At 39.1% G+C, this 27,748-nt stretch overlaps 10 non-coding genes across 10 annotated transcripts; all 10 read right to left on the bottom strand.

The window, feature by feature from the left end:
- Window positions 1-8,198: 8,198 nt before the first annotated feature.
- Window positions 8,199-8,280, bottom strand: Trnas-uga (transfer RNA serine (anticodon UGA)). Its single transcript has one exon. It is a non-coding gene; the product is annotated as a tRNA-Ser (tRNA).
- Window positions 8,281-8,356: 76 nt separating this feature from the next.
- Trnas-aga (transfer RNA serine (anticodon AGA)) lies at window positions 8,357-8,438 on the bottom strand. The gene has a single exon. It is a non-coding gene; the product is annotated as a tRNA-Ser (tRNA).
- A 76-nt stretch (window positions 8,439-8,514) lies between these two features.
- On the bottom strand, window positions 8,515-8,596 carry Trnas-uga (transfer RNA serine (anticodon UGA)). Its single transcript has one exon. It is a non-coding gene; the product is annotated as a tRNA-Ser (tRNA).
- A 76-nt stretch (window positions 8,597-8,672) lies between these two features.
- Window positions 8,673-8,754, bottom strand: Trnal-uaa (transfer RNA leucine (anticodon UAA)). The gene has a single exon. It is a non-coding gene; the product is annotated as a tRNA-Leu (tRNA).
- A 1,036-nt stretch (window positions 8,755-9,790) lies between these two features.
- On the bottom strand, window positions 9,791-9,864 carry Trnar-ucu (transfer RNA arginine (anticodon UCU)). Its single transcript has one exon. It is a non-coding gene; the product is annotated as a tRNA-Arg (tRNA).
- Window positions 9,865-19,656: 9,792 nt separating this feature from the next.
- Trnas-uga (transfer RNA serine (anticodon UGA)) lies at window positions 19,657-19,738 on the bottom strand. Its single transcript has one exon. It is a non-coding gene; the product is annotated as a tRNA-Ser (tRNA).
- A 76-nt stretch (window positions 19,739-19,814) lies between these two features.
- On the bottom strand, window positions 19,815-19,896 carry Trnas-aga (transfer RNA serine (anticodon AGA)). Its single transcript has one exon. It is a non-coding gene; the product is annotated as a tRNA-Ser (tRNA).
- A 76-nt stretch (window positions 19,897-19,972) lies between these two features.
- Window positions 19,973-20,054, bottom strand: Trnas-uga (transfer RNA serine (anticodon UGA)). Its single transcript has one exon. It is a non-coding gene; the product is annotated as a tRNA-Ser (tRNA).
- Window positions 20,055-20,130: 76 nt separating this feature from the next.
- Window positions 20,131-20,212, bottom strand: Trnal-uaa (transfer RNA leucine (anticodon UAA)). The gene has a single exon. It is a non-coding gene; the product is annotated as a tRNA-Leu (tRNA).
- A 1,036-nt stretch (window positions 20,213-21,248) lies between these two features.
- Window positions 21,249-21,322, bottom strand: Trnar-ucu (transfer RNA arginine (anticodon UCU)). Its single transcript has one exon. It is a non-coding gene; the product is annotated as a tRNA-Arg (tRNA).
- Between the last annotated feature and the right edge of the window lie 6,426 nt (window positions 21,323-27,748).

The raw sequence follows: 27,748 nt of genomic DNA on the forward strand, positions 1-27,748 counted from the left end.
TTAGCTAGTTAGCTAGTTAGCTAGTTAGCTAGTTAGCTAGTTAGCTAGTTAGCTAGTTAGCTAGTTAGCTAGTTAGCTAGTTAGCTAGTTAGCTAGTTAGCTAGTTAGCTAGTTAGCTAGTTAGCTAGTTAGCTAGTTAGCTAGTTAGCTAGTTAGCTAGTTAGCTAGTTAGCTAGTTAGCTAGTTAGCTAGTTAGCTAGTTAGCTAGTTAGCTAGTTAGCTAGTTAGCTAGTTAGCTAGTTAGCTAGTTAGCTAGTTAGCTAGTTAGCTAGTTAGCTAGTTAGCTAGTTAGCTAGTTAGCTAGTTAGCTAGTTAGCTAGTTAGCTAGTTAGCTAGTTAGCTAGTTAGCTAGTTAGCTAGTTAGCTAGTTAGCTAGTTAGCTAGTTAGCTAGTTAGCTAGTTAGCTAGTTAGCTAGTTAGCTAGTTAGCTAGTTAGCTAGTTAGCTAGTTAGCTAGTTAGCTAGTTAGCTAGTTAGCTAGTTAGCTAGTTAGCTAGTTAGCTAGTTAGCTAGTTAGCTAGTTAGCTAGTTAGCTAGTTAGCTAGTTAGCTAGTTAGCTAGTTAGCTAGTTAGCTAGTTAGCTAGTTAGCTAGTTAGCTAGTTAGCTAGTTAGCTAGTTAGCTAGTTAGCTAGTTAGCTAGTTAGCTAGTTAGCTAGTTAGCTAGTTAGCTAGTTAGCTAGTTAGCTAGTTAGCTAGTTAGCTAGTTAGCTAGTTAGCTAGTTAGCTAGTTAGCTAGTTAGCTAGTTAGCTAGTTAGCTAGTTAGCTAGTTAGCTAGTTAGCTAGTTAGCTAGTTAGCTAGTTAGCTAGTTAGCTAGTTAGCTAGTTAGCTAGTTAGCTAGTTAGCTAGTTAGCTAGTTAGCTAGTTAGCTAGTTAGCTAGTTAGCTAGTTAGCTAGTTAGCTAGTTAGCTAGTTAGCTAGTTAGCTAGTTAGCTAGTTAGCTAGTTAGCTAGTTAGCTAGTTAGCTAGTTAGCTAGTTAGCTAGTTAGCTAGTTAGCTAGTTAGCTAGTTAGCTAGTTAGCTAGTTAGCTAGTTAGCTAGTTAGCTAGTTAGCTAGTTAGCTAGTTAGCTAGTTAGCTAGTTAGCTAGTTAGCTAGTTAGCTAGTTAGCTAGTTAGCTAGTTAGCTAGTTAGCTAGTTAGCTAGTTAGCTAGTTAGCTAGTTAGCTAGTTAGCTAGTTAGCTAGTTAGCTAGTTAGCTAGTTAGCTAGTTAGCTAGTTAGCTAGTTAGCTAGTTAGCTAGTTAGCTAGTTAGCTAGTTAGCTAGTTAGCTAGTTAGCTAGTTAGCTAGTTAGCTAGTTAGCTAGTTAGCTAGTTAGCTAGTTAGCTAGTTAGCTAGTTAGCTAGTTAGCTAGTTAGCTAGTTAGCTAGTTAGCTAGTTAGCTAGTTAGCTAGTTAGCTAGTTAGCTAGTTAGCTAGTTAGCTAGTTAGCTAGTTAGCTAGTTAGCTAGTTAGCTAGTTAGCTAGTTAGCTAGTTAGCTAGTTAGCTAGTTAGCTAGTTAGCTAGTTAGCTAGTTAGCTAGTTAGCTAGTTAGCTAGTTAGCTAGTTAGCTAGTTAGCTAGTTAGCTAGTTAGCTAGTTAGCTAGTTAGCTAGTTAGCTAGTTAGCTAGTTAGCTAGTTAGCTAGTTAGCTAGTTAGCTAGTTAGCTAGTTAGCTAGTTAGCTAGTTAGCTAGTTAGCTAGTTAGCTAGTTAGCTAGTTAGCTAGTTAGCTAGTTAGCTAGTTAGCTAGTTAGCTAGTTAGCTAGTTAGCTAGTTAGCTAGTTAGCTAGTTAGCTAGTTAGCTAGTTAGCTAGTTAGCTAGTTAGCTAGTTAGCTAGTTAGCTAGTTAGCTAGTTAGCTAGTTAGCTAGTTAGCTAGTTAGCTAGTTAGCTAGTTAGCTAGTTAGCTAGTTAGCTAGTTAGCTAGTTAGCTAGTTAGCTAGTTAGCTAGTTAGCTAGTTAGCTAGTTAGCTAGTTAGCTAGTTAGCTAGTTAGCTAGTTAGCTAGTTAGCTAGTTAGCTAGTTAGCTAGTTAGCTAGTTAGCTAGTTAGCTAGTTAGCTAGTTAGCTAGTTAGCTAGTTAGCTAGTTAGCTAGTTAGCTAGTTAGCTAGTTAGCTAGTTAGCTAGTTAGCTAGTTAGCTAGTTAGCTAGTTAGCTAGTTAGCTAGTTAGCTAGTTAGCTAGTTAGCTAGTTAGCTAGTTAGCTAGTTAGCTAGTTAGCTAGTTAGCTAGTTAGCTAGTTAGCTAGTTAGCTAGTTAGCTAGTTAGCTAGTTAGCTAGTTAGCTAGTTAGCTAGTTAGCTAGTTAGCTAGTTAGCTAGTTAGCTAGTTAGCTAGTTAGCTAGTTAGCTAGTTAGCTAGTTAGCTAGTTAGCTAGTTAGCTAGTTAGCTAGTTAGCTAGTTAGCTAGTTAGCTAGTTAGCTAGTTAGCTAGTTAGCTAGTTAGCTAGTTAGCTAGTTAGCTAGTTAGCTAGTTAGCTAGTTAGCTAGTTAGCTAGTTAGCTAGTTAGCTAGTTAGCTAGTTAGCTAGTTAGCTAGTTAGCTAGTTAGCTAGTTAGCTAGTTAGCTAGTTAGCTAGTTAGCTAGTTAGCTAGTTAGCTAGTTAGCTAGTTAGCTAGTTAGCTAGTTAGCTAGTTAGCTAGTTAGCTAGTTAGCTAGTTAGCTAGTTAGCTAGTTAGCTAGTTAGCTAGTTAGCTAGTTAGCTAGTTAGCTAGTTAGCTAGTTAGCTAGTTAGCTAGTTAGCTAGTTAGCTAGTTAGCTAGTTAGCTAGTTAGCTAGTTAGCTAGTTAGCTAGTTAGCTAGTTAGCTAGTTAGCTAGTTAGCTAGTTAGCTAGTTAGCTAGTTAGCTAGTTAGCTAGTTAGCTAGTTAGCTAGTTAGCTAGTTAGCTAGTTAGCTAGTTAGCTAGTTAGCTAGTTAGCTAGTTAGCTAGTTAGCTAGTTAGCTAGTTAGCTAGTTAGCTAGTTAGCTAGTTAGCTAGTTAGCTAGTTAGCTAGTTAGCTAGTTAGCTAGTTAGCTAGTTAGCTAGTTAGCTAGTTAGCTAGTTAGCTAGTTAGCTAGTTAGCTAGTTAGCTAGTTAGCTAGTTAGCTAGTTAGCTAGTTAGCTAGTTAGCTAGTTAGCTAGTTAGCTAGTTAGCTAGTTAGCTAGTTAGCTAGTTAGCTAGTTAGCTAGTTAGCTAGTTAGCTAGTTAGCTAGTTAGCTAGTTAGCTAGTTAGCTAGTTAGCTAGTTAGCTAGTTAGCTAGTTAGCTAGTTAGCTAGTTAGCTAGTTAGCTAGTTAGCTAGTTAGCTAGTTAGCTAGTTAGCTAGTTAGCTAGTTAGCTAGTTAGCTAGTTAGCTAGTTAGCTAGTTAGCTAGTTAGCTAGTTAGCTAGTTAGCTAGTTAGCTAGTTAGCTAGTTAGCTAGTTAGCTAGTTAGCTAGTTAGCTAGTTAGCTAGTTAGCTAGTTAGCTAGTTAGCTAGTTAGCTAGTTAGCTAGTTAGCTAGTTAGCTAGTTAGCTAGTTAGCTAGTTAGCTAGTTAGCTAGTTAGCTAGTTAGCTAGTTAGCTAGTTAGCTAGTTAGCTAGTTAGCTAGTTAGCTAGTTAGCTAGTTAGCTAGTTAGCTAGTTAGCTAGTTAGCTAGTTAGCTAGTTAGCTAGTTAGCTAGTTAGCTAGTTAGCTAGTTAGCTAGTTAGCTAGTTAGCTAGTTAGCTAGTTAGCTAGTTAGCTAGTTAGCTAGTTAGCTAGTTAGCTAGTTAGCTAGTTAGCTAGTTAGCTAGTTAGCTAGTTAGCTAGTTAGCTAGTTAGCTAGTTAGCTAGTTAGCTAGTTAGCTAGTTAGCTAGTTAGCTAGTTAGCTAGTTAGCTAGTTAGCTAGTTAGCTAGTTAGCTAGTTAGCTAGTTAGCTAGTTAGCTAGTTAGCTAGTTAGCTAGTTAGCTAGAAGTCCAAAAAATATTTACAACATACCTTGCAAATATTAACGTCGTCGGAGAGTAGCCTATGCTTAACACGTCACCACTTGCGTCATCTGTAAAAGGTGAACTTTTGGCACCGTGACCATAATGTTAAATAAAGTTTAAAACACACGCAACACAATCTTACTGAACTGAACAAAGCCGACGCAGATTTTTAAGCTTCTACACTGCTCACATATGCTATAGTTCTGGTTCAAATCTTGTCATGTTCAGTTCACAGCAAGAAATGTTCAGATTTGCAGATTCTAGATAAGCTTTGAGGGAACAAATTCTCGTGAAACACCAGATGCCAGATATCTCGAGCTCAAATTTTGAACAGGATCCAGAGAAACTGAACATATTTATACTGAAGGTCACTGAATGGACAGAACAAAATAAATCAATAAACTCCAACAAGAAAAATCCAAAAAAAATCACTAATTCAGTGACTACTGATTCTGTACAAAATACTGTACAAACGCCAACGCGTAGAAATACAACAACGACCTAGACGCTAAAGCGCGCGCAGAGAGCAGCAGCAACAAAGCAGGGACAAAGGCTGACAACAAGAACATCGAAGTGTACAACAAAGGTCAAACAAATACCAAATTCAGCAACAAGCGCGAACTGTGTTTCAGCATCAAACAAAATACAACTTGCAGCCCTGACCAAATCCTTATCGTTATTAAACAAGTCAGACAAACCGGCCCACAAATATGAGCCTTAAGGCAAGCAATGAAGTTTCAATTCAACATAGACAAGCTGTTGTGCTTCAAACCAGTCACAAGATCAAAAATATCTTACACTTGGCCTTTTTACTTACGACACCAAACTGAACTCCGCATTCACCTGGGATCTTCTAAACTTTTCTACCTCAGCTATATCTGATATATCCCGGAGGTAACTGAAATAAAATTACTTTCGCATTTGCATTGACGCCCCTTACCGACGACAAAAATAATAGAAAAAGAGAGAAGGAAGGAAGGAGAAAAATGCACAAAAATACAAATTGTCATTGTCTTTCATTGCAGTAGATTCAATGAATTCTTAAAGTTATATTAGTCTGATAACATAATGTCCCTTTGGTATAAACCAATTCATCTGCATGCCAACATGGCGGCATATTACTGCTCCATACATGGTTTAACATTTCTACACCAGGGGCGCAATGTGCGATGGTAGTGCCGCCTAAACCGAAAACCTACGACTCACGACCACAACTTGTGGTCGGAAGCTTTCTCTCTCTTCCGTGTTTATCTCATCGTTACTTCTCATCGTCCCTCGTTGGTTACCAGCACGCTGTTAACAGTCTAAATATCTGCCACTTAGCCTACTACTGCTTTCGATTATGGTCTTGTTTATAATCCTGAAAAACGAGTGTTCAGTCAATTATACTGTACGCTACTTACACCATTAATCAATTAATATTATTATACTATTAATATCAACTGGCCTTAATCAATGACAGGAAACCAGCTAGGTCTTATGCTAGCGTAGAACGAAAACAAGTTCCTAACATTTGGCTTACCGGTAACGAGCTGGAAACACGTCTGGAAAGCTGGAAGCGGAAGCTGGAGCGATGGATTTGGATTGCATTCTCTTAAATTAAATATGTTGGATTGCATGTTGACATTGTGTGCTAATAAATACAAGAGGTGCAATGAAAACCTGCCCAATTTCGTGACGTCTGATGTCTGTCATGATGTCTGACGAATCATCTAAAAGGTTGGGCTTTTACCGTAGTTTTCTTGGCATGGCCGTCCTGAAAATTAAAAGCAGGTTGTCTTTTAAGGTTTGGAAATTAATAGATTTCCAAAATTGTTGAATACGAAGCGGAAGAATTTCTTATTTTAAACAGTTAAATTATGATAAAAGATTAAGAAAAATGGATGCCAATAAAATAGATTTCAAATTACCAGGAGAGCAGCAGCTGAATGGGAGAGATGACAAGGAAAGGTGGAACCGTAACTGACGTCACCCGATGAAATAAACCTCGAAATGTAGAAACGTAATTAAAAATACCTTGTCGCTACTGCCATCACACAGTAAAACATCATGCTGGTTTCACCTTAATAAACATCTTAACATTTTTTCTCTGTCGACTGAATCTCGCAACAAACCCTGCAACTTCAACTCTGCCTCATTTTCATCACGTTATTTTCCTCATCAGGAACTTTTAATTTAATCTAAAAATTTAATTTTAGCCAATATTGCTTAACTGAAAATCAAGGCAAGTTGCTGTTCCCACATTGTCCGCCTGTTAAAGCTGCCCTGTGAAGATCTTGTAATAATCAGTTTACAGTACGAGAAGTTTCAGATTGGTAGATATCGAATCAGCTTTACACATAAAAAATCTCTTTTAAAACAGATTGTCTGATGCAGGGTTTGTTGTGCGCAAATTCTCCAACCAGAATCCAGATAACGGAATGTAACAAATTCAGACAAAACATCACTGATTTCCATTAAGTTAACTGTATGGCCAGAACAATACTCAAACTACAAAAATAATAAACACCAAAATAAAACCAATATTTTACCGACCCCAACAAAGAAATAAACGCCAAAGCGCAGCAAAGCAACAGCGACAAAGAATCATCGCGAAAGCGCGCGCAGAGAGCTCAACAGCAATAAATCGAAACTTAAACCACGAAAGCCAAAACATTCAAGACACGTAAATGTGCAAAAGCCACCAACAACGACTATGCAAAAAATACTACAACTAATACAAAACCCAACTCCAAAGAGCAAAGAACCGACTCGCGAGCCAAATCGCGAAACAAAAAACATTACCCGCATACCTGACAGAACATCCATCAATCAGATAGTCACGTCTGATCATTCTGTTTTCTGCAGAGAGCTTTTGAAACCGAGTGTTACTCGATTATCTACCTTATAGTTAAGCCACATGCCTTCAGTAAATCATCATCAGTAAATCAGTAAACATACAATCAGTGCAAAAATATTCAACAAATTTATCACCACACCTACGCAGAGAAATCTGCAAGCAAAAAGATATTATTAGTAAGTAGTTTTAACTAATATTTGTAAAGATTACATCAAATTAACCATAACGTTAATCAAACATGAATGATACCAGAACGGTTTAACACTGCAAGCAATTTACGATTGCGTTACTTACAAATTTAATTATTTAATTTGGCTGCTTTAGTACACCGTTAAATATTTTGATGAAGCTTGCAAATATCCGCGCGGTATCCGAGTATTAAGTTAAACGTAAAGCACTAATAATCCTTCGCTTATTAACTAACGTATTTCCCAACAAAACCTCAACTCGATCGTATTTAAATTCATTGCATAAATATATACCTGGTTAATACATTACTAAACTAAACCTAAACTTAAACCTGGTTTATAGATTGTAAGTTACCTACATTATTCTTCACTTACTCTTAACTACCAAGTACCAACCAACCACTTTAACTACACAAGCCATATGAATGAATGAAGGCCGAATACTGGCAAATAAGGTTCGAAAATCGCGCGCAAATTCCAGAGCTGATTTCAGATACCCACAAAATTTGCTCCAAGGTGAATTCCAAGGGAAAACGTGTAAGTGCCAGCGTCTTGCTCGAAATTGTAATTATTGGCTAATTCATTGTTTAACAATGCCACGTCCTGATACAAAAAATGCATTATTCTTCAAGCATGCCCTAATAGGACTTTGAATTTGTTATTTGTTTATTGTAGTACGGTGTTGTATGATACAAATTGCCATTGCCGGTTACTCAGCAATATTTTTTCCTTTAAACAATGAAGTTATGAAGCTACGTATGTTTTCAAGTCTCTTCTAGATTTTGTTGCGCTCCCTGGACAAACAGGCCAGATGTGGGCCTGAAAATATTGAAAACATAACTATACCCTAAGAAGAAATTCAACAAAATTTTCAACAGAGTTTTGGCGCCAATGTCAATATGCATTATTTTTGTTGTTAAGGCACGTATCCGCTAGGTAGTAAAGTAGAGTCTCATAAATAATACTTACTTAGCCTAGTCATTTGGTTTAAGTAACTGGTGTCAAATCGAATAAATTTATTTTCAAAACCTAATATTTTTAAAGTGTTTTAACTAATATTTGTAAAGATTACATCAAATTAACCATAACGTTAATCAAACATGAATGATACCAGAACGGTTTAACACTGCAAGCAATTTACGATTGCGTTATTTACAAATTTAATTATTTAATTTGGCTGCTTTAGTACACCGTTAAATATTTTGATGAAGCTTGCAAATATCCGCGCGGTATCCGAGTATTAAGTTAAACGTAGTTAGCTAGTTGTTGTCGGCAGGATTCGAACCAACGCAGGCAGAGCCCAACAGATTTCAAGTCTGTCGCCTTAACCACTCGGCCACGACAACTGTGCTTAATGTTCAATGCAAATAAATAAGATCCCACTTTTCTCGAATCTCTTATGAAAACATAATTTCAATCCCGCGTTGTCGGCAGGATTCGAACCTACGCAGGCAGAGCCCAACAGATTTCTAGTCTGTCGCCTTAACCACTCGGCCACGACAACTGTGCCTAATGTTCAATGCAAATAAATAAGATCCCACTTTTCTCGAATCTCTTATGAAAACATAATTTCAATTCCGCGTTATCGGCAGGGTTCGAACCTACGCGGGCAGAGCCCAACAGATTTCAAGTCTGTCGCCTTAACCACTCGGCCACGACAACTGTGCCTAATGTTCAATGCAAATAAATAAGATCCCACTTTTCTCGAATCTCTTATGAAAACATAATTTCAATTCCGCGTTGTCGGCAGGATTCGAACCTACGCGGGCAGAGCCCAACAGATTTTAAATCTTTCGCCTTAACTACTCGGCCACGACAACTTTGCTTAATGTGCAATGCAAATAGATAAAATCCCACTTTTCTCGAATCGCTAGATTGATTCCACCATGTCGGTGTTTCCGGAATCTTCTCCTGATTTTCAAATCTGACAAGTTGATAATCTAGCGAGCGTAGAGAGATGTTCGCACTCAATGCGTCATATTAGAAAAAGTAAAAATTTTCCGGTCCAATGCGCATGTGACGTCGATGTGGAGTAGTTCGTCGTTGCTTTGACGACAGCTGGTTCCAGGTCTAGGCTAAGTTGTAAATTTTGTGTGGGTTTGAATTTTTGGTTTTTTGGAGTATTTGTCATAAACTTTTAAGCTAAAAACTTGTTGTAAAGTGTAGGCAACTGTTATAGAAAACTGAGTACATGGATTTTGTCCAAATTAAGACTGTAGACAGACATAACCTAGGTCTCGTTGCAAGCCAAAATTCAGGGTAGGTTTATGATGTAGTTTTGCGTTGGTAGCTTCTTGATTTAATGTATTTTGCATTGAAAAGCCTATCTCTTTGAATTGGGACATGACCCCTTAAGAACAAGGACCACAGCTAAAATAGCTTTAAATGTAAAAAGACATGGAAATGAGACTCTAGTACTCTAGTAGTAGTTTAGTAGTAGTAGTAGGTAGCTAGTTAGCTAGTTAGCTAGATTCCACGTCTCCATTCGGAGACCAGAACACCCTAGAGCCGCACAAATCGGCTAACCCTCTGCTTGAGTCTGGCGCCTTAGACCACTCGGCCATCCATCCTGACCTCGATGTTTTGTATGCATCTCAGTTCTTATAATACTTACCACAAAACCAGGAAAGGGCTTAATTTAGCACTAATATCACGGTTGTTTTTCTGCGTGGCTGTATAAAATTCACAGATGCATGCAACGATGTTTAATCGAGGATAAATACAACGAAGCAGGCAAAGTTGTTTCGTTCTAGTTTCACTTTATGGAAGACGTAGACGATGATGTTAACGGTATGCTCAATTTAGGATGAAACTATGTACAGTTAAGTGATAAGATTTTAAAAATATTAAGCCAATCATCCCTGCCGGGACTCGAACCCGGAACATCTGGATTAGAAGTCCAGCGCGCTAATCCATTGCGCCACAGAGACAAACTCATACCAACCGTTAACATTTTCACGCTTTAAAAAACAATCCAGCCTAGAAAGTCGGAAACAATTACTTGATGGAACCGTTTTTGAATTAAGACATAAGCTTCTCAATGTTCGATTTTACTATCCGCTTCAATGCAATCCGACACAAAGTTAGCATATATGTGAAGTAAAACTTTCCAAAGCTACTGTCAGAAGTGGGATTCGAACCCACGCCACGTGTTTAGGGTCCAAAGCGCGGCGGGCGAGGGAAATCATGGCTCCTTTGCGGCGTAGCTCAGCAGGTTGGATGCCTGCAAGGATTGGTAGGTAGTCCGTTGGAGTGGGACGCAGGCAACCAGTCACAATACGCAGCGCGTCGTTGATGGCGGTGTTAATATGGCGGGTATGGGAGCTACGACACCACACTGGTGCGCATTACTCGGCGGTGGAGTGGACAAGTGCCAGGGTGGCTGTGTTGAAGGTTTTTGAGCCGGCCCCCCAACCTGAGCCCGCCAGCCGCCTTAGGAGTGCGACGCGCGCAGATAGTTTATTGCGCAGTAACTCCAAGTGTCGACGATACGTGAGTGCCCTGTCCAAGGTCACGCCGAGGTAGGTGGGCTCGGCTCTGTAGGGCAGGGTTTCCCAATCAATAATGAGGTTTATCTCACGCTGTGCTTCTTTGTTGTTGAGGTGGAAGACCGCCGACACTGTCTTTGCCTTGCTGAGCTGCAGCTTCCATTTCTGGAGATATGCTGTTAGTGTTTGCATGTCTTGGCTAAGATGCCTCTCCATCGACTGCCAGTCTCCGGCAGAATGCAGGAGTGCCAGGTCGTCTGCATAAGCATACTTCCTGGAGGTGGTGCTGGGCAGATCGTAGGTGTATGTAACGCAATAAGACACAAAGTTAGTATGGGATTTGAATCCAAGCCTCCATTTGATACCAAAACACCCTACAACCGCACAGTTAGCTAGTTAGCTAGTTAGCTAGTTAGCTAGTTAGCTAGTTAGCTAGTTAGCTAGTTAGCTAGTTAGCTAGTTAGCTAGTTAGCTAGTTAGCTAGTTAGCTAGTTAGCTAGTTAGCTAGTTAGCTAGTTAGCTAGTTAGCTAGTTAGCTAGTTAGCTAGTTAGCTAGTTAGCTAGTTAGCTAGTTAGCTAGTTAGCTAGTTAGCTAGTTAGCTAGTTAGCTAGTTAGCTAGTTAGCTAGTTAGCTAGTTAGCTAGTTAGCTAGTTAGCTAGTTAGCTAGTTAGCTAGTTAGCTAGTTAGCTAGTTAGCTAGTTAGCTAGTTAGCTAGTTAGCTAGTTAGCTAGTTAGCTAGTTAGCTAGTTAGCTAGTTAGCTAGTTAGCTAGTTAGCTAGTTAGCTAGTTAGCTAGTTAGCTAGTTAGCTAGTTAGCTAGTTAGCTAGTTAGCTAGTTAGCTAGTTAGCTAGTTAGCTAGTTAGCTAGTTAGCTAGTTAGCTAGTTAGCTAGTTAGCTAGTTAGCTAGTTAGCTAGTTAGCTAGTTAGCTAGTTAGCTAGTTAGCTAGTTAGCTAGTTAGCTAGTTAGCTAGTTAGCTAGTTAGCTAGTTAGCTAGTTAGCTAGTTAGCTAGTTAGCTAGTTAGCTAGTTAGCTAGTTAGCTAGTTAGCTAGTTAGCTAGTTAGCTAGTTAGCTAGTTAGCTAGTTAGCTAGTTAGCTAGTTAGCTAGTTAGCTAGTTAGCTAGTTAGCTAGTTAGCTAGTTAGCTAGTTAGCTAGTTAGCTAGTTAGCTAGTTAGCTAGTTAGCTAGTTAGCTAGTTAGCTAGTTAGCTAGTTAGCTAGTTAGCTAGTTAGCTAGTTAGCTAGTTAGCTAGTTAGCTAGTTAGCTAGTTAGCTAGTTAGCTAGTTAGCTAGTTAGCTAGTTAGCTAGTTAGCTAGTTAGCTAGTTAGCTAGTTAGCTAGTTAGCTAGTTAGCTAGTTAGCTAGTTAGCTAGTTAGCTAGTTAGCTAGTTAGCTAGTTAGCTAGTTAGCTAGTTAGCTAGTTAGCTAGTTAGCTAGTTAGCTAGTTAGCTAGTTAGCTAGTTAGCTAGTTAGCTAGTTAGCTAGTTAGCTAGTTAGCTAGTTAGCTAGTTAGCTAGTTAGCTAGTTAGCTAGTTAGCTAGTTAGCTAGTTAGCTAGTTAGCTAGTTAGCTAGTTAGCTAGTTAGCTAGTTAGCTAGTTAGCTAGTTAGCTAGTTAGCTAGTTAGCTAGTTAGCTAGTTAGCTAGTTAGCTAGTTAGCTAGTTAGCTAGTTAGCTAGTTAGCTAGTTAGCTAGTTAGCTAGTTAGCTAGTTAGCTAGTTAGCTAGTTAGCTAGTTAGCTAGTTAGCTAGTTAGCTAGTTAGCTAGTTAGCTAGTTAGCTAGTTAGCTAGTTAGCTAGTTAGCTAGTTAGCTAGTTAGCTAGTTAGCTAGTTAGCTAGTTAGCTAGTTAGCTAGTTAGCTAGTTAGCTAGTTAGCTAGTTAGCTAGTTAGCTAGTTAGCTAGTTAGCTAGTTAGCTAGTTAGCTAGTTAGCTAGTTAGCTAGTTAGCTAGTTAGCTAGTTAGCTAGTTAGCTAGTTAGCTAGTTAGCTAGTTAGCTAGTTAGCTAGTTAGCTAGTTAGCTAGTTAGCTAGTTAGCTAGTTAGCTAGTTAGCTAGTTAGCTAGTTAGCTAGTTAGCTAGTTAGCTAGTTAGCTAGTTAGCTAGTTAGCTAGTTAGCTAGTTAGCTAGTTAGCTAGTTAGCTAGTTAGCTAGTTAGCTAGTTAGCTAGTTAGCTAGTTAGCTAGTTAGCTAGTTAGCTAGTTAGCTAGTTAGCTAGTTAGCTAGTTAGCTAGTTAGCTAGTTAGCTAGTTAGCTAGTTAGCTAGTTAGCTAGTTAGCTAGTTAGCTAGTTAGCTAGTTAGCTAGTTAGCTAGTTAGCTAGTTAGCTAGTTAGCTAGTTAGCTAGTTAGCTAGTTAGCTAGTTAGCTAGTTAGCTAGTTAGCTAGTTAGCTAGTTAGCTAGTTAGCTAGTTAGCTAGTTAGCTAGTTAGCTAGTTAGCTAGTTAGCTAGTTAGCTAGTTAGCTAGTTAGCTAGTTAGCTAGTTAGCTAGTTAGCTAGTTAGCTAGTTAGCTAGTTAGCTAGTTAGCTAGTTAGCTAGTTAGCTAGTTAGCTAGTTAGCTAGTTAGCTAGTTAGCTAGTTAGCTAGTTAGCTAGTTAGCTAGTTAGCTAGTTAGCTAGTTAGCTAGTTAGCTAGTTAGCTAGTTAGCTAGTTAGCTAGTTAGCTAGTTAGCTAGTTAGCTAGTTAGCTAGTTAGCTAGTTAGCTAGTTAGCTAGTTAGCTAGTTAGCTAGTTAGCTAGTTAGCTAGTTAGCTAGTTAGCTAGTTAGCTAGTTAGCTAGTTAGCTAGTTAGCTAGTTAGCTAGTTAGCTAGTTAGCTAGTTAGCTAGTTAGCTAGTTAGCTAGTTAGCTAGTTAGCTAGTTAGCTAGTTAGCTAGTTAGCTAGTTAGCTAGTTAGCTAGTTAGCTAGTTAGCTAGTTAGCTAGTTAGCTAGTTAGCTAGTTAGCTAGTTAGCTAGTTAGCTAGTTAGCTAGTTAGCTAGTTAGCTAGTTAGCTAGTTAGCTAGTTAGCTAGTTAGCTAGTTAGCTAGTTAGCTAGTTAGCTAGTTAGCTAGTTAGCTAGTTAGCTAGTTAGCTAGTTAGCTAGTTAGCTAGTTAGCTAGTTAGCTAGTTAGCTAGTTAGCTAGTTAGCTAGTTAGCTAGTTAGCTAGTTAGCTAGTTAGCTAGTTAGCTAGTTAGCTAGTTAGCTAGTTAGCTAGTTAGCTAGTTAGCTAGTTAGCTAGTTAGCTAGTTAGCTAGTTAGCTAGTTAGCTAGTTAGCTAGTTAGCTAGTTAGCTAGTTAGCTAGTTAGCTAGTTAGCTAGTTAGCTAGTTAGCTAGTTAGCTAGTTAGCTAGTTAGCTAGTTAGCTAGTTAGCTAGTTAGCTAGTTAGCTAGTTAGCTAGTTAGCTAGTTAGCTAGTTAGCTAGTTAGCTAGTTAGCTAGTTAGCTAGTTAGCTAGTTAGCTAGTTAGCTAGTTAGCTAGTTAGCTAGTTAGCTAGTTAGCTAGTTAGCTAGTTAGCTAGTTAGCTAGTTAGCTAGTTAGCTAGTTAGCTAGTTAGCTAGTTAGCTAGTTAGCTAGTTAGCTAGTTAGCTAGTTAGCTAGTTAGCTAGTTAGCTAGTTAGCTAGTTAGCTAGTTAGCTAGTTAGCTAGTTAGCTAGTTAGCTAGTTAGCTAGTTAGCTAGTTAGCTAGTTAGCTAGTTAGCTAGTTAGCTAGTTAGCTAGTTAGCTAGTTAGCTAGTTAGCTAGTTAGCTAGTTAGCTAGTTAGCTAGTTAGCTAGTTAGCTAGTTAGCTAGTTAGCTAGTTAGCTAGTTAGCTAGTTAGCTAGTTAGCTAGTTAGCTAGTTAGCTAGTTAGCTAGTTAGCTAGTTAGCTAGTTAGCTAGTTAGCTAGTTAGCTAGTTAGCTAGTTAGCTAGTTAGCTAGTTAGCTAGTTAGCTAGTTAGCTAGTTAGCTAGTTAGCTAGTTAGCTAGTTAGCTAGTTAGCTAGTTAGCTAGTTAGCTAGTTAGCTAGTTAGCTAGTTAGCTAGTTAGCTAGTTAGCTAGTTAGCTAGTTAGCTAGTTAGCTAGTTAGCTAGTTAGCTAGTTAGCTAGTTAGCTAGTTAGCTAGTTAGCTAGTTAGCTAGTTAGCTAGTTAGCTAGTTAGCTAGTTAGCTAGTTAGCTAGTTAGCTAGTTAGCTAGTTAGCTAGTTAGCTAGTTAGCTAGTTAGCTAGTTAGCTAGTTAGCTAGTTAGCTAGTTAGCTAGTTAGCTAGTTAGCTAGTTAGCTAGTTAGCTAGTTAGCTAGTTAGCTAGTTAGCTAGTTAGCTAGTTAGCTAGTTAGCTAGTTAGCTAGTTAGCTAGTTAGCTAGTTAGCTAGTTAGCTAGTTAGCTAGTTAGCTAGTTAGCTAGTTAGCTAGTTAGCTAGTTAGCTAGTTAGCTAGTTAGCTAGTTAGCTAGTTAGCTAGTTAGCTAGTTAGCTAGTTAGCTAGTTAGCTAGTTAGCTAGTTAGCTAGTTAGCTAGTTAGCTAGTTAGCTAGTTAGCTAGTTAGCTAGTTAGCTAGTTAGCTAGTTAGCTAGTTAGCTAGTTAGCTAGTTAGCTAGTTAGCTAGTTAGCTAGTTAGCTAGTTAGCTAGTTAGCTAGTTAGCTAGTTAGCTAGTTAGCTAGTTAGCTAGTTAGCTAGTTAGCTAGTTAGCTAGTTAGCTAGTTAGCTAGTTAGCTAGTTAGCTAGTTAGCTAGTTAGCTAGTTAGCTAGTTAGCTAGTTAGCTAGTTAGCTAGTTAGCTAGTTAGCTAGTTAGCTAGTTAGCTAGTTAGCTAGTTAGCTAGTTAGCTAGTTAGCTAGTTAGCTAGTTAGCTAGTTAGCTAGTTAGCTAGTTAGCTAGTTAGCTAGTTAGCTAGTTAGCTAGTTAGCTAGTTAGCTAGTTAGCTAGTTAGCTAGTTAGCTAGTTAGCTAGTTAGCTAGTTAGCTAGTTAGCTAGAAGTCCAAAAAATATTTACAACATACCTTGCAAATATTAACGTCGTCGGAGAGTAGCCTATGCTTAACACGTCACCACTTGCGTCATCTGTAAAAGGTGAACTTTTGGCACCGTGACCATAATGTTAAATAAAGTTTAAAACACACGCAACACAATCTTACTGAACTGAACAAAGCCGACGCAGATTTTTAAGCTTCTACACTGCTCACATATGCTATAGTTCTGGTTCAAATCTTGTCATGTTCAGTTCACAGCAAGAAATGTTCAGATTTGCAGATTCTAGATAAGCTTTGAGGGAACAAATTCTCGTGAAACACCAGATGCCAGATATCTCGAGCTCAAATTTTGAACAGGATCCAGAGAAACTGAACATATTTATACTGAAGGTCACTGAATGGACAGAACAAAATAAATCAATAAACTCCAACAAGAAAAATCCAAAAAAAATCACTAATTCAGTGACTACTGATTCTGTACAAAATACTGTACAAACGCCAACGCGTAGAAATACAACAACGACCTAGACGCTAAAGCGCGCGCAGAGAGCAGCAGCAACAAAGCAGGGACAAAGGCTGACAACAAGAACATCGAAGTGTACAACAAAGGTCAAACAAATACCAAATTCAGCAACAAGCGCGAACTGTGTTTCAGCATCAAACAAAATACAACTTGCAGCCCTGACCAAATCCTTATCGTTATTAAACAAGTCAGACAAACCGGCCCACAAATATGAGCCTTAAGGCAAGCAATGAAGTTTCAATTCAACATAGACAAGCTGTTGTGCTTCAAACCAGTCACAAGATCAAAAATATCTTACACTTGGCCTTTTTACTTACGACACCAAACTGAACTCCGCATTCACCTGGGATCTTCTAAACTTTTCTACCTCAGCTATATCTGATATATCCCGGAGGTAACTGAAATAAAATTACTTTCGCATTTGCATTGACGCCCCTTACCGACGACAAAAATAATAGAAAAAGAGAGAAGGAAGGAAGGAGAAAAATGCACAAAAATACAAATTGTCATTGTCTTTCATTGCAGTAGATTCAATGAATTCTTAAAGTTATATTAGTCTGATAACATAATGTCCCTTTGGTATAAACCAATTCATCTGCATGCCAACATGGCGGCATATTACTGCTCCATACATGGTTTAACATTTCTACACCAGGGGCGCAATGTGCGATGGTAGTGCCGCCTAAACCGAAAACCTACGACTCACGACCACAACTTGTGGTCGGAAGCTTTCTCTCTCTTCCGTGTTTATCTCATCGTTACTTCTCATCGTCCCTCGTTGGTTACCAGCACGCTGTTAACAGTCTAAATATCTGCCACTTAGCCTACTACTGCTTTCGATTATGGTCTTGTTTATAATCCTGAAAAACGAGTGTTCAGTCAATTATACTGTACGCTACTTACACCATTAATCAATTAATATTATTATACTATTAATATCAACTGGCCTTAATCAATGACAGGAAACCAGCTAGGTCTTATGCTAGCGTAGAACGAAAACAAGTTCCTAACATTTGGCTTACCGGTAACGAGCTGGAAACACGTCTGGAAAGCTGGAAGCGGAAGCTGGAGCGATGGATTTGGATTGCATTCTCTTAAATTAAATATGTTGGATTGCATGTTGACATTGTGTGCTAATAAATACAAGAGGTGCAATGAAAACCTGCCCAATTTCGTGACGTCTGATGTCTGTCATGATGTCTGACGAATCATCTAAAAGGTTGGGCTTTTACCGTAGTTTTCTTGGCATGGCCGTCCTGAAAATTAAAAGCAGGTTGTCTTTTAAGGTTTGGAAATTAATAGATTTCCAAAATTGTTGAATACGAAGCGGAAGAATTTCTTATTTTAAACAGTTAAATTATGATAAAAGATTAAGAAAAATGGATGCCAATAAAATAGATTTCAAATTACCAGGAGAGCAGCAGCTGAATGGGAGAGATGACAAGGAAAGGTGGAACCGTAACTGACGTCACCCGATGAAATAAACCTCGAAATGTAGAAACGTAATTAAAAATACCTTGTCGCTACTGCCATCACACAGTAAAACATCATGCTGGTTTCACCTTAATAAACATCTTAACATTTTTTCTCTGTCGACTGAATCTCGCAACAAACCCTGCAACTTCAACTCTGCCTCATTTTCATCACGTTATTTTCCTCATCAGGAACTTTTAATTTAATCTAAAAATTTAATTTTAGCCAATATTGCTTAACTGAAAATCAAGGCAAGTTGCTGTTCCCACATTGTCCGCCTGTTAAAGCTGCCCTGTGAAGATCTTGTAATAATCAGTTTACAGTACGAGAAGTTTCAGATTGGTAGATATCGAATCAGCTTTACACATAAAAAATCTCTTTTAAAACAGATTGTCTGATGCAGGGTTTGTTGTGCGCAAATTCTCCAACCAGAATCCAGATAACGGAATGTAACAAATTCAGACAAAACATCACTGATTTCCATTAAGTTAACTGTATGGCCAGAACAATACTCAAACTACAAAAATAATAAACACCAAAATAAAACCAATATTTTACCGACCCCAACAAAGAAATAAACGCCAAAGCGCAGCAAAGCAACAGCGACAAAGAATCATCGCGAAAGCGCGCGCAGAGAGCTCAACAGCAATAAATCGAAACTTAAACCACGAAAGCCAAAACATTCAAGACACGTAAATGTGCAAAAGCCACCAACAACGACTATGCAAAAAATACTACAACTAATACAAAACCCAACTCCAAAGAGCAAAGAACCGACTCGCGAGCCAAATCGCGAAACAAAAAACATTACCCGCATACCTGACAGAACATCCATCAATCAGATAGTCACGTCTGATCATTCTGTTTTCTGCAGAGAGCTTTTGAAACCGAGTGTTACTCGATTATCTACCTTATAGTTAAGCCACATGCCTTCAGTAAATCATCATCAGTAAATCAGTAAACATACAATCAGTGCAAAAATATTCAACAAATTTATCACCACACCTACGCAGAGAAATCTGCAAGCAAAAAGATATTATTAGTAAGTAGTTTTAACTAATATTTGTAAAGATTACATCAAATTAACCATAACGTTAATCAAACATGAATGATACCAGAACGGTTTAACACTGCAAGCAATTTACGATTGCGTTACTTACAAATTTAATTATTTAATTTGGCTGCTTTAGTACACCGTTAAATATTTTGATGAAGCTTGCAAATATCCGCGCGGTATCCGAGTATTAAGTTAAACGTAAAGCACTAATAATCCTTCGCTTATTAACTAACGTATTTCCCAACAAAACCTCAACTCGATCGTATTTAAATTCATTGCATAAATATATACCTGGTTAATACATTACTAAACTAAACCTAAACTTAAACCTGGTTTATAGATTGTAAGTTACCTACATTATTCTTCACTTACTCTTAACTACCAAGTACCAACCAACCACTTTAACTACACAAGCCATATGAATGAATGAAGGCCGAATACTGGCAAATAAGGTTCGAAAATCGCGCGCAAATTCCAGAGCTGATTTCAGATACCCACAAAATTTGCTCCAAGGTGAATTCCAAGGGAAAACGTGTAAGTGCCAGCGTCTTGCTCGAAATTGTAATTATTGGCTAATTCATTGTTTAACAATGCCACGTCCTGATACAAAAAATGCATTATTCTTCAAGCATGCCCTAATAGGACTTTGAATTTGTTATTTGTTTATTGTAGTACGGTGTTGTATGATACAAATTGCCATTGCCGGTTACTCAGCAATATTTTTTCCTTTAAACAATGAAGTTATGAAGCTACGTATGTTTTCAAGTCTCTTCTAGATTTTGTTGCGCTCCCTGGACAAACAGGCCAGATGTGGGCCTGAAAATATTGAAAACATAACTATACCCTAAGAAGAAATTCAACAAAATTTTCAACAGAGTTTTGGCGCCAATGTCAATATGCATTATTTTTGTTGTTAAGGCACGTATCCGCTAGGTAGTAAAGTAGAGTCTCATAAATAATACTTACTTAGCCTAGTCATTTGGTTTAAGTAACTGGTGTCAAATCGAATAAATTTATTTTCAAAACCTAATATTTTTAAAGTGTTTTAACTAATATTTGTAAAGATTACATCAAATTAACCATAACGTTAATCAAACATGAATGATACCAGAACGGTTTAACACTGCAAGCAATTTACGATTGCGTTATTTACAAATTTAATTATTTAATTTGGCTGCTTTAGTACACCGTTAAATATTTTGATGAAGCTTGCAAATATCCGCGCGGTATCCGAGTATTAAGTTAAACGTAGTTAGCTAGTTGTTGTCGGCAGGATTCGAACCAACGCAGGCAGAGCCCAACAGATTTCAAGTCTGTCGCCTTAACCACTCGGCCACGACAACTGTGCTTAATGTTCAATGCAAATAAATAAGATCCCACTTTTCTCGAATCTCTTATGAAAACATAATTTCAATCCCGCGTTGTCGGCAGGATTCGAACCTACGCAGGCAGAGCCCAACAGATTTCTAGTCTGTCGCCTTAACCACTCGGCCACGACAACTGTGCCTAATGTTCAATGCAAATAAATAAGATCCCACTTTTCTCGAATCTCTTATGAAAACATAATTTCAATTCCGCGTTATCGGCAGGGTTCGAACCTACGCGGGCAGAGCCCAACAGATTTCAAGTCTGTCGCCTTAACCACTCGGCCACGACAACTGTGCCTAATGTTCAATGCAAATAAATAAGATCCCACTTTTCTCGAATCTCTTATGAAAACATAATTTCAATTCCGCGTTGTCGGCAGGATTCGAACCTACGCGGGCAGAGCCCAACAGATTTTAAATCTTTCGCCTTAACTACTCGGCCACGACAACTTTGCTTAATGTGCAATGCAAATAGATAAAATCCCACTTTTCTCGAATCGCTAGATTGATTCCACCATGTCGGTGTTTCCGGAATCTTCTCCTGATTTTCAAATCTGACAAGTTGATAATCTAGCGAGCGTAGAGAGATGTTCGCACTCAATGCGTCATATTAGAAAAAGTAAAAATTTTCCGGTCCAATGCGCATGTGACGTCGATGTGGAGTAGTTCGTCGTTGCTTTGACGACAGCTGGTTCCAGGTCTAGGCTAAGTTGTAAATTTTGTGTGGGTTTGAATTTTTGGTTTTTTGGAGTATTTGTCATAAACTTTTAAGCTAAAAACTTGTTGTAAAGTGTAGGCAACTGTTATAGAAAACTGAGTACATGGATTTTGTCCAAATTAAGACTGTAGACAGACATAACCTAGGTCTCGTTGCAAGCCAAAATTCAGGGTAGGTTTATGATGTAGTTTTGCGTTGGTAGCTTCTTGATTTAATGTATTTTGCATTGAAAAGCCTATCTCTTTGAATTGGGACATGACCCCTTAAGAACAAGGACCACAGCTAAAATAGCTTTAAATGTAAAAAGACATGGAAATGAGACTCTAGTACTCTAGTAGTAGTTTAGTAGTAGTAGTAGGTAGCTAGTTAGCTAGTTAGCTAGATTCCACGTCTCCATTCGGAGACCAGAACACCCTAGAGCCGCACAAATCGGCTAACCCTCTGCTTGAGTCTGGCGCCTTAGACCACTCGGCCATCCATCCTGACCTCGATGTTTTGTATGCATCTCAGTTCTTATAATACTTACCACAAAACCAGGAAAGGGCTTAATTTAGCACTAATATCACGGTTGTTTTTCTGCGTGGCTGTATAAAATTCACAGATGCATGCAACGATGTTTAATCGAGGATAAATACAACGAAGCAGGCAAAGTTGTTTCGTTCTAGTTTCACTTTATGGAAGACGTAGACGATGATGTTAACGGTATGCTCAATTTAGGATGAAACTATGTACAGTTAAGTGATAAGATTTTAAAAATATTAAGCCAATCATCCCTGCCGGGACTCGAACCCGGAACATCTGGATTAGAAGTCCAGCGCGCTAATCCATTGCGCCACAGAGACAAACTCATACCAACCGTTAACATTTTCACGCTTTAAAAAACAATCCAGCCTAGAAAGTCGGAAACAATTACTTGATGGAACCGTTTTTGAATTAAGACATAAGCTTCTCAATGTTCGATTTTACTATCCGCTTCAATGCAATCCGACACAAAGTTAGCATATATGTGAAGTAAAACTTTCCAAAGCTACTGTCAGAAGTGGGATTCGAACCCACGCCACGTGTTTAGGGTCCAAAGCGCGGCGGGCGAGGGAAATCATGGCTCCTTTGCGGCGTAGCTCAGCAGGTTGGATGCCTGCAAGGATTGGTAGGTAGTCCGTTGGAGTGGGACGCAGGCAACCAGTCACAATACGCAGCGCGTCGTTGATGGCGGTGTTAATATGGCGGGTATGGGAGCTACGACACCACACTGGTGCGCATTACTCGGCGGTGGAGTGGACAAGTGCCAGGGTGGCTGTGTTGAAGGTTTTTGAGCCGGCCCCCCAACCTGAGCCCGCCAGCCGCCTTAGGAGTGCGACGCGCGCAGATAGTTTATTGCGCAGTAACTCCAAGTGTCGACGATACGTGAGTGCCCTGTCCAAGGTCACGCCGAGGTAGGTGGGCTCGGCTCTGTAGGGCAGGGTTTCCCAATCAATAATGAGGTTTATCTCACGCTGTGCTTCTTTGTTGTTGAGGTGGAAGACCGCCGACACTGTCTTTGCCTTGCTGAGCTGCAGCTTCCATTTCTGGAGATATGCTGTTAGTGTTTGCATGTCTTGGCTAAGATGCCTCTCCATCGACTGCCAGTCTCCGGCAGAATGCAGGAGTGCCAGGTCGTCTGCATAAGCATACTTCCTGGAGGTGGTGCTGGGCAGATCGTAGGTGTATGTAACGCAATAAGACACAAAGTTAGTATGGGATTTGAATCCAAGCCTCCATTTGATACCAAAACACCCTACAACCGCACAGGTAGCTAGTTAGCTAGTTAGCTAGTTAGCTAGTTAGCTAGTTAGCTAGTTAGCTAGTTAGCTAGTTAGCTAGTTAGCTAGTTAGCTAGTTAGCTAGTTAGCTAGTTAGCTAGTTAGCTAGTTAGCTAGTTAGCTAGTTAGCTAGTTAGCTAGTTAGCTAGTTAGCTAGTTAGCTAGTTAGCTAGTTAGCTAGTTAGCTAGTTAGCTAGTTAGCTAGTTAGCTAGTTAGCTAGTTAGCTAGTTAGCTAGTTAGCTAGTTAGCTAGTTAGCTAGTTAGCTAGTTAGCTAGTTAGCTAGTTAGCTAGTTAGCTAGTTAGCTAGTTAGCTAGTTAGCTAGTTAGCTAGTTAGCTAGTTAGCTAGTTAGCTAGTTAGCTAGTTAGCTAGTTAGCTAGTTAGCTAGTTAGCTAGTTAGCTAGTTAGCTAGTTAGCTAGTTAGCTAGTTAGCTAGTTAGCTAGTTAGCTAGTTAGCTAGTTAGCTAGTTAGCTAGTTAGCTAGTTAGCTAGTTAGCTAGTTAGCTAGTTAGCTAGTTAGCTAGTTAGCTAGTTAGCTAGTTAGCTAGTTAGCTAGTTAGCTAGTTAGCTAGTTAGCTAGTTAGCTAGTTAGCTAGTTAGCTAGTTAGCTAGTTAGCTAGTTAGCTAGTTAGCTAGTTAGCTAGTTAGCTAGTTAGCTAGTTAGCTAGTTAGCTAGTTAGCTAGTTAGCTAGTTAGCTAGTTAGCTAGTTAGCTAGTTAGCTAGTTAGCTAGTTAGCTAGTTAGCTAGTTAGCTAGTTAGCTAGTGAGCTAGTGAGCTAGTGAGCTAGTGAGCTAGTGAGCTAGTGAGCTAGTGAGCTAGTGAGCTAGTGAGCTAGTGAGCTAGTGAGCTAGTGAGCTAGTGAGCTAGTGAGCTAGTGAGCTAGTGAGCTAGTGAGCTAGTGAGCTAGTGAGCTAGTGAGCTAGTGAGCTAGTGAGCTAGTGAGCTAGTGAGCTAGTGAGCTAGTGAGCTAGTGAGCTAGTGAGCTAGTGAGCTAGTGAGCTAGTGAGCTAGTGAGCTAGTGAGCTAGTGAGCTAGTGAGCTAGTGAGCTAGTGAGCTAGTGAGCTAGTGAGCTAGTGAGCTAGTGAGCTAGTGAGCTAGTGAGCTAGTGAGCTAGTGAGCTAGTGAGCTAGTGAGCTAGTGAGCTAGTGAGCTAGTGAGCTAGTGAGCTAGTGAGCTAGTGAGCTAGTGAGCTAGTGAGCTAGTGAGCTAGTGAGCTAGTGAGCTAGTGAGCTAGTTAGCTAGTTAGCTAGTTAGCTAGTTAGCTAGTTAGCTAGTTAGCTAGTTAGCTAGTTAGCTAGTTAGCTAGTTAGCTAGTTAGCTAGTTAGCTAGTTAGCTAGTTAGCTAGTTAGCTAGTTAGCTAGTTAGCTAGTTAGCTAGTTAGCTAGTTAGCTAGTTAGCTAGTTAGCTAGTTAGCTAGTTAGCTAGTTAGCTAGTTAGCTAGTTAGCTAGTTAGCTAGTTAGCTAGTTAGCTAGTTAGCTAGTTAGCTAGTTAGCTAGTTAGCTAGTTAGCTAGTTAGCTAGTTAGCTAGTTAGCTAGTTAGCTAGTTAGCTAGTTAGCTAGTTAGCTAGTTAGCTAGTTAGCTAGTTAGCTAGTTAGCTAGTTAGCTAGTTAGCTAGTTAGCTAGTTAGCTAGTTAGCTAGTTAGCTAGTTAGCTAGTTAGCTAGTTAGCTAGTTAGCTAGTTAGCTAGTTAGCTAGTTAGCTAGTTAGCTAGTTAGCTAGTTAGCTAGTTAGCTAGTTAGCTAGTTAGCTAGTTAGCTAGTTAGCTAGTTAGCTAGTTAGCTAGTTAGCTAGTTAGCTAGTTAGCTAGTTAGCTAGTTAGCTAGTTAGCTAGTTAGCTAGTTAGCTAGTTAGCTAGTTAGCTAGTTAGCTAGTTAGCTAGTTAGCTAGTTAGCTAGTTAGCTAGTTAGCTAGTTAGCTAGTTAGCTAGTTAGCTAGTTAGCTAGTTAGCTAGTTAGCTAGTTAGCTAGTTAGCTAGTTAGCTAGTTAGCTAGTTAGCTAGTTAGCTAGTTAGCTAGTTAGCTAGTTAGCTAGTTAGCTAGTTAGCTAGTTAGCTAGTTAGCTAGTTAGCTAGTTAGCCGGCTAGTTAGCTAGTTAGCCGGCTAGTTAGCTAGTTAGCCGGCTAGTTAGCTAGTTAGCTAGTTAGCCGGCTAGTCGGCTAGTCGGCTAGTCGGCTAGTCGGCTAGTTAGCTAGTTAGCTAGTTAGCCGGCTAGTCGGCTAGTCGGCTAGTCGGCTAGTCGGCTAGTCGGCTAGTCGGCTAGTTAGGCTAGTTAGGCTAGTTAGGCTAGTTAGGCTAGTTAGGCTAGTTAGGCTAGTTAGGCTAGTTAGGCTAGTTAGGCTAGTTAGGCTAGTTAGGCTAGTTAGGCTAGTTAGGCTAGTTGGCTAGTTGGCTAGTTGGCTAGTTAGGCTAGTTAGGCTAGTTAGGCTAGTTAGGCTAGTTGGCTAGTTAGGCTAGTTGGCTAGTTGGCTAGTTAGCTAGTTAGGCTAGTTAGCTAGAAGTCCAAAAAATATTTACAACATACCTTGCAAATATTAACGTCGTCGGAGAGTAGCCTATGCTTAACACGTCACCACTTGCGTCATCTGTAAAAGGTGAACTTTTGGCACCGTGACCATAATGTTGAATAAAGTTTAAAACACACGCAACACAATCTTACTGAACTGAACAAAGCCGACGCAGATTTTTAAGCTTCTACACTGCTCACATATGCTATAGTTCTGGTTCAAATCTTGTCATGTTCAGTTCACAGCAAGAAATGTTCAGATTTGCAGATTCTAGATAAGCTTTGAGGGAACAAATTCTCGTGAAACACCAGATGCCAGATATCTCGAGCTCAAATTTTGAACAGAATCCAGAGAAACTGAACATATTTATACTGAAGGTCACTGAATGGACAGAACAAAATAAATCAATAAACTCCAACAAGAAAAATCCAAAAAAAATCACTAATTCAGTGACTACTGATTCTGTACAAAATACTGTACAAACGCCAACGCGTAGAAATACAACAACGACCAAGACGCTAAAGCGCGCGCAGAGAGCAGCAGCAACAAAGCAGGGACAAAGGCTGACAACAAGAACATCGAAGTGTACAACAAAGGTCAAACAAATACCAAATTCAGCAACAAGCGCGAACTGTGTTTCAGCATCAAACAAAATACAACTTGCAGCCCTGACCAAATCCTTATCGTTATTAAACAAGTCAGACAAACCGGCCCACAAATATGAGCCTTAAGGCAAGCAATGAAGTTTCAATTCAACATAGACAAGCTGTTGTGCTTCAAACCAGTCACAAGATCAAAAATATCTTACACTTGGCCTTTTTACTTACGACACCAAACTGAACTCCGCATTCACCTGGGATCTTCTAAACTTTTCTACCTCAGCTATATCTGATATATCGCGGAGGTAACTGAAATAAAATTACTTTCGCATTTGCATTGACGCCCCTTACCGACGACAAAAATAATAGAAAAAGAGAGAAGGAAGGAAGGAGAAAAATGCACAAAAATACAAATTGTCATTGTCTTTCATTGCAGTAGATTCAATGAATTCTTAAAGTTATATTAGTCTGATAACATAATGTCCCTTTGGTATAAACCAATTCATCTGCATGCCAACATGGCGGCATATTACTGCTCCATACATGGTTTAACATTTCTACACCAGGGGCGCAATGTGCGATGGTAGTGCCGCCTAAACCGAAAACCTACGACTCACGACCACAACTTGTGGTCGGAAGCTTTCTCTCTCTTCCGTGTTTATCTCATCGTTACTTCTCATCGTCCCTCGTTGGTTACCAGCACGCTGTTAACAGTCTAAATATCTGCCACTTAGCCTACTACTGCTTTCGATTATGGTCTTGTTTATAATCCTGAAAAACGAGTGTTCAGTCAATTATACTGTACGCTACTTACACCATTAATCAATTAATATTATTATACTATTAATATCAACTGGCCTTAATCAATGACAGGAAACCAGCTAGGTCTTATGCTAGCGTAGAACGAAAACAAGTTCCTAACATTTGGCTCACCGGTAACGAGCTGGAAACACGTCTGGAAAGCTGGAAGCGGAAGCTGGAGCGATGGATTTGGATTGCATTCTCTTAAATTAAATATGTTGGATTGCATGTTGACATTGTGTGCTAATAAATACAAGAGGTGCAATGAAAACCTGCCCAATTTCGTGACGTCTGATGTCTGTCATGATGTCTGACGAATCATCTAAAAGGTTGGGCTTTTACCGTAGTTTTCTTGGCATGGCCGTCCTGAAAATTAAAAGCAGGTTGTCTTTTAAGGTTTGGAAATTAATAGATTTCCAAAATTGTTGAATACGAAGCGGAAGAATTTCTTATTTTAAACAGTTAAATTATGATAAAAGATTAAGAAAAATGGATGCCAATAAAATAGATTTCAAATTACCAGGAGAGCAGCAGCTGAATGGGAGAGATGACAAGGAAAGGTGGAACCGTAACTGACGTCACCCGATGAAATAAACCTCGAAATGTAGAAACGTAATTAAAAATACCTTGTCGCTACTGCCATCACACAGTAAAACATCATGCTGGTTTCACCTTAATAAACATCTTAACATTTTTTCTCTGTCGACTGAATCTCGCAACAAACCCTGCAACTTCAACTCTGCCTCATTTTCATCACGTTATTTTCCTCATCAGGAACTTTTAATTTAATCTAAAAATTTAATTTTAGCCAATATTGCTTAACTGAAAATCAAGGCAAGTTGCTGTTCCCACATTGTCCGCCTGTTAAAGCTGCCCTGTGAAGATCTTGTAATAATCAGTTTACAGTACGAGAAGTTTCAGATTGGTAGATATCGAATCAGCTTTACACATAAAAAATCTCTTTTAAAACAGATTGTCTGATGCAGGGTTTGTTGTGCGCAAATTCTCCAACCAGAATCCAGATAACGGAATGTAACAAATTCAGACAAAACATCACTGATTTCCATTAAGTTAACTGTATGGCCAGAACAATACTCAAACTACAAAAATAATAAACACCAAAATAAAACCAATATTTTACCGACCCCAACAAAGAAATAAACGCCAAAGCGCAGCAAAGCAACAGCGACAAAGAATCATCGCGAAAGCGCGCGCAGAGAGCTCAACAGCAATAAATCGAAACTTAAACCACGAAAGCCAAAACATTCAAGACACGTAAATGTGCAAAAGCCACCAACAACGACTATGCAAAAAATACTACAACTAATACAAAACCCAACTCCAAAGAGCAAAGAACCGACTCGCGAGCCAAATCGCGAAACAAAAAACATTACCCGCATACCTGACAGAACATCCATCAATCAGATAGTCACGTCTGATCATTCTGTTTTCTGCAGAGAGCTTTTGAAACCGAGTGTTACTCGATTATCTACCTTATAGTTAAGCCACATGCCTTCAGTAAATCATCATCAGTAAATCAGTAAACATACAATCAGTGCA

The sequence above is a fragment of the Clavelina lepadiformis genome, chromosome 7, assembly GCF_947623445.1.
Source record: "Clavelina lepadiformis chromosome 7, kaClaLepa1.1, whole genome shotgun sequence".
Lineage (NCBI taxonomy): Eukaryota > Metazoa > Chordata > Ascidiacea > Aplousobranchia > Clavelinidae > Clavelina > Clavelina lepadiformis.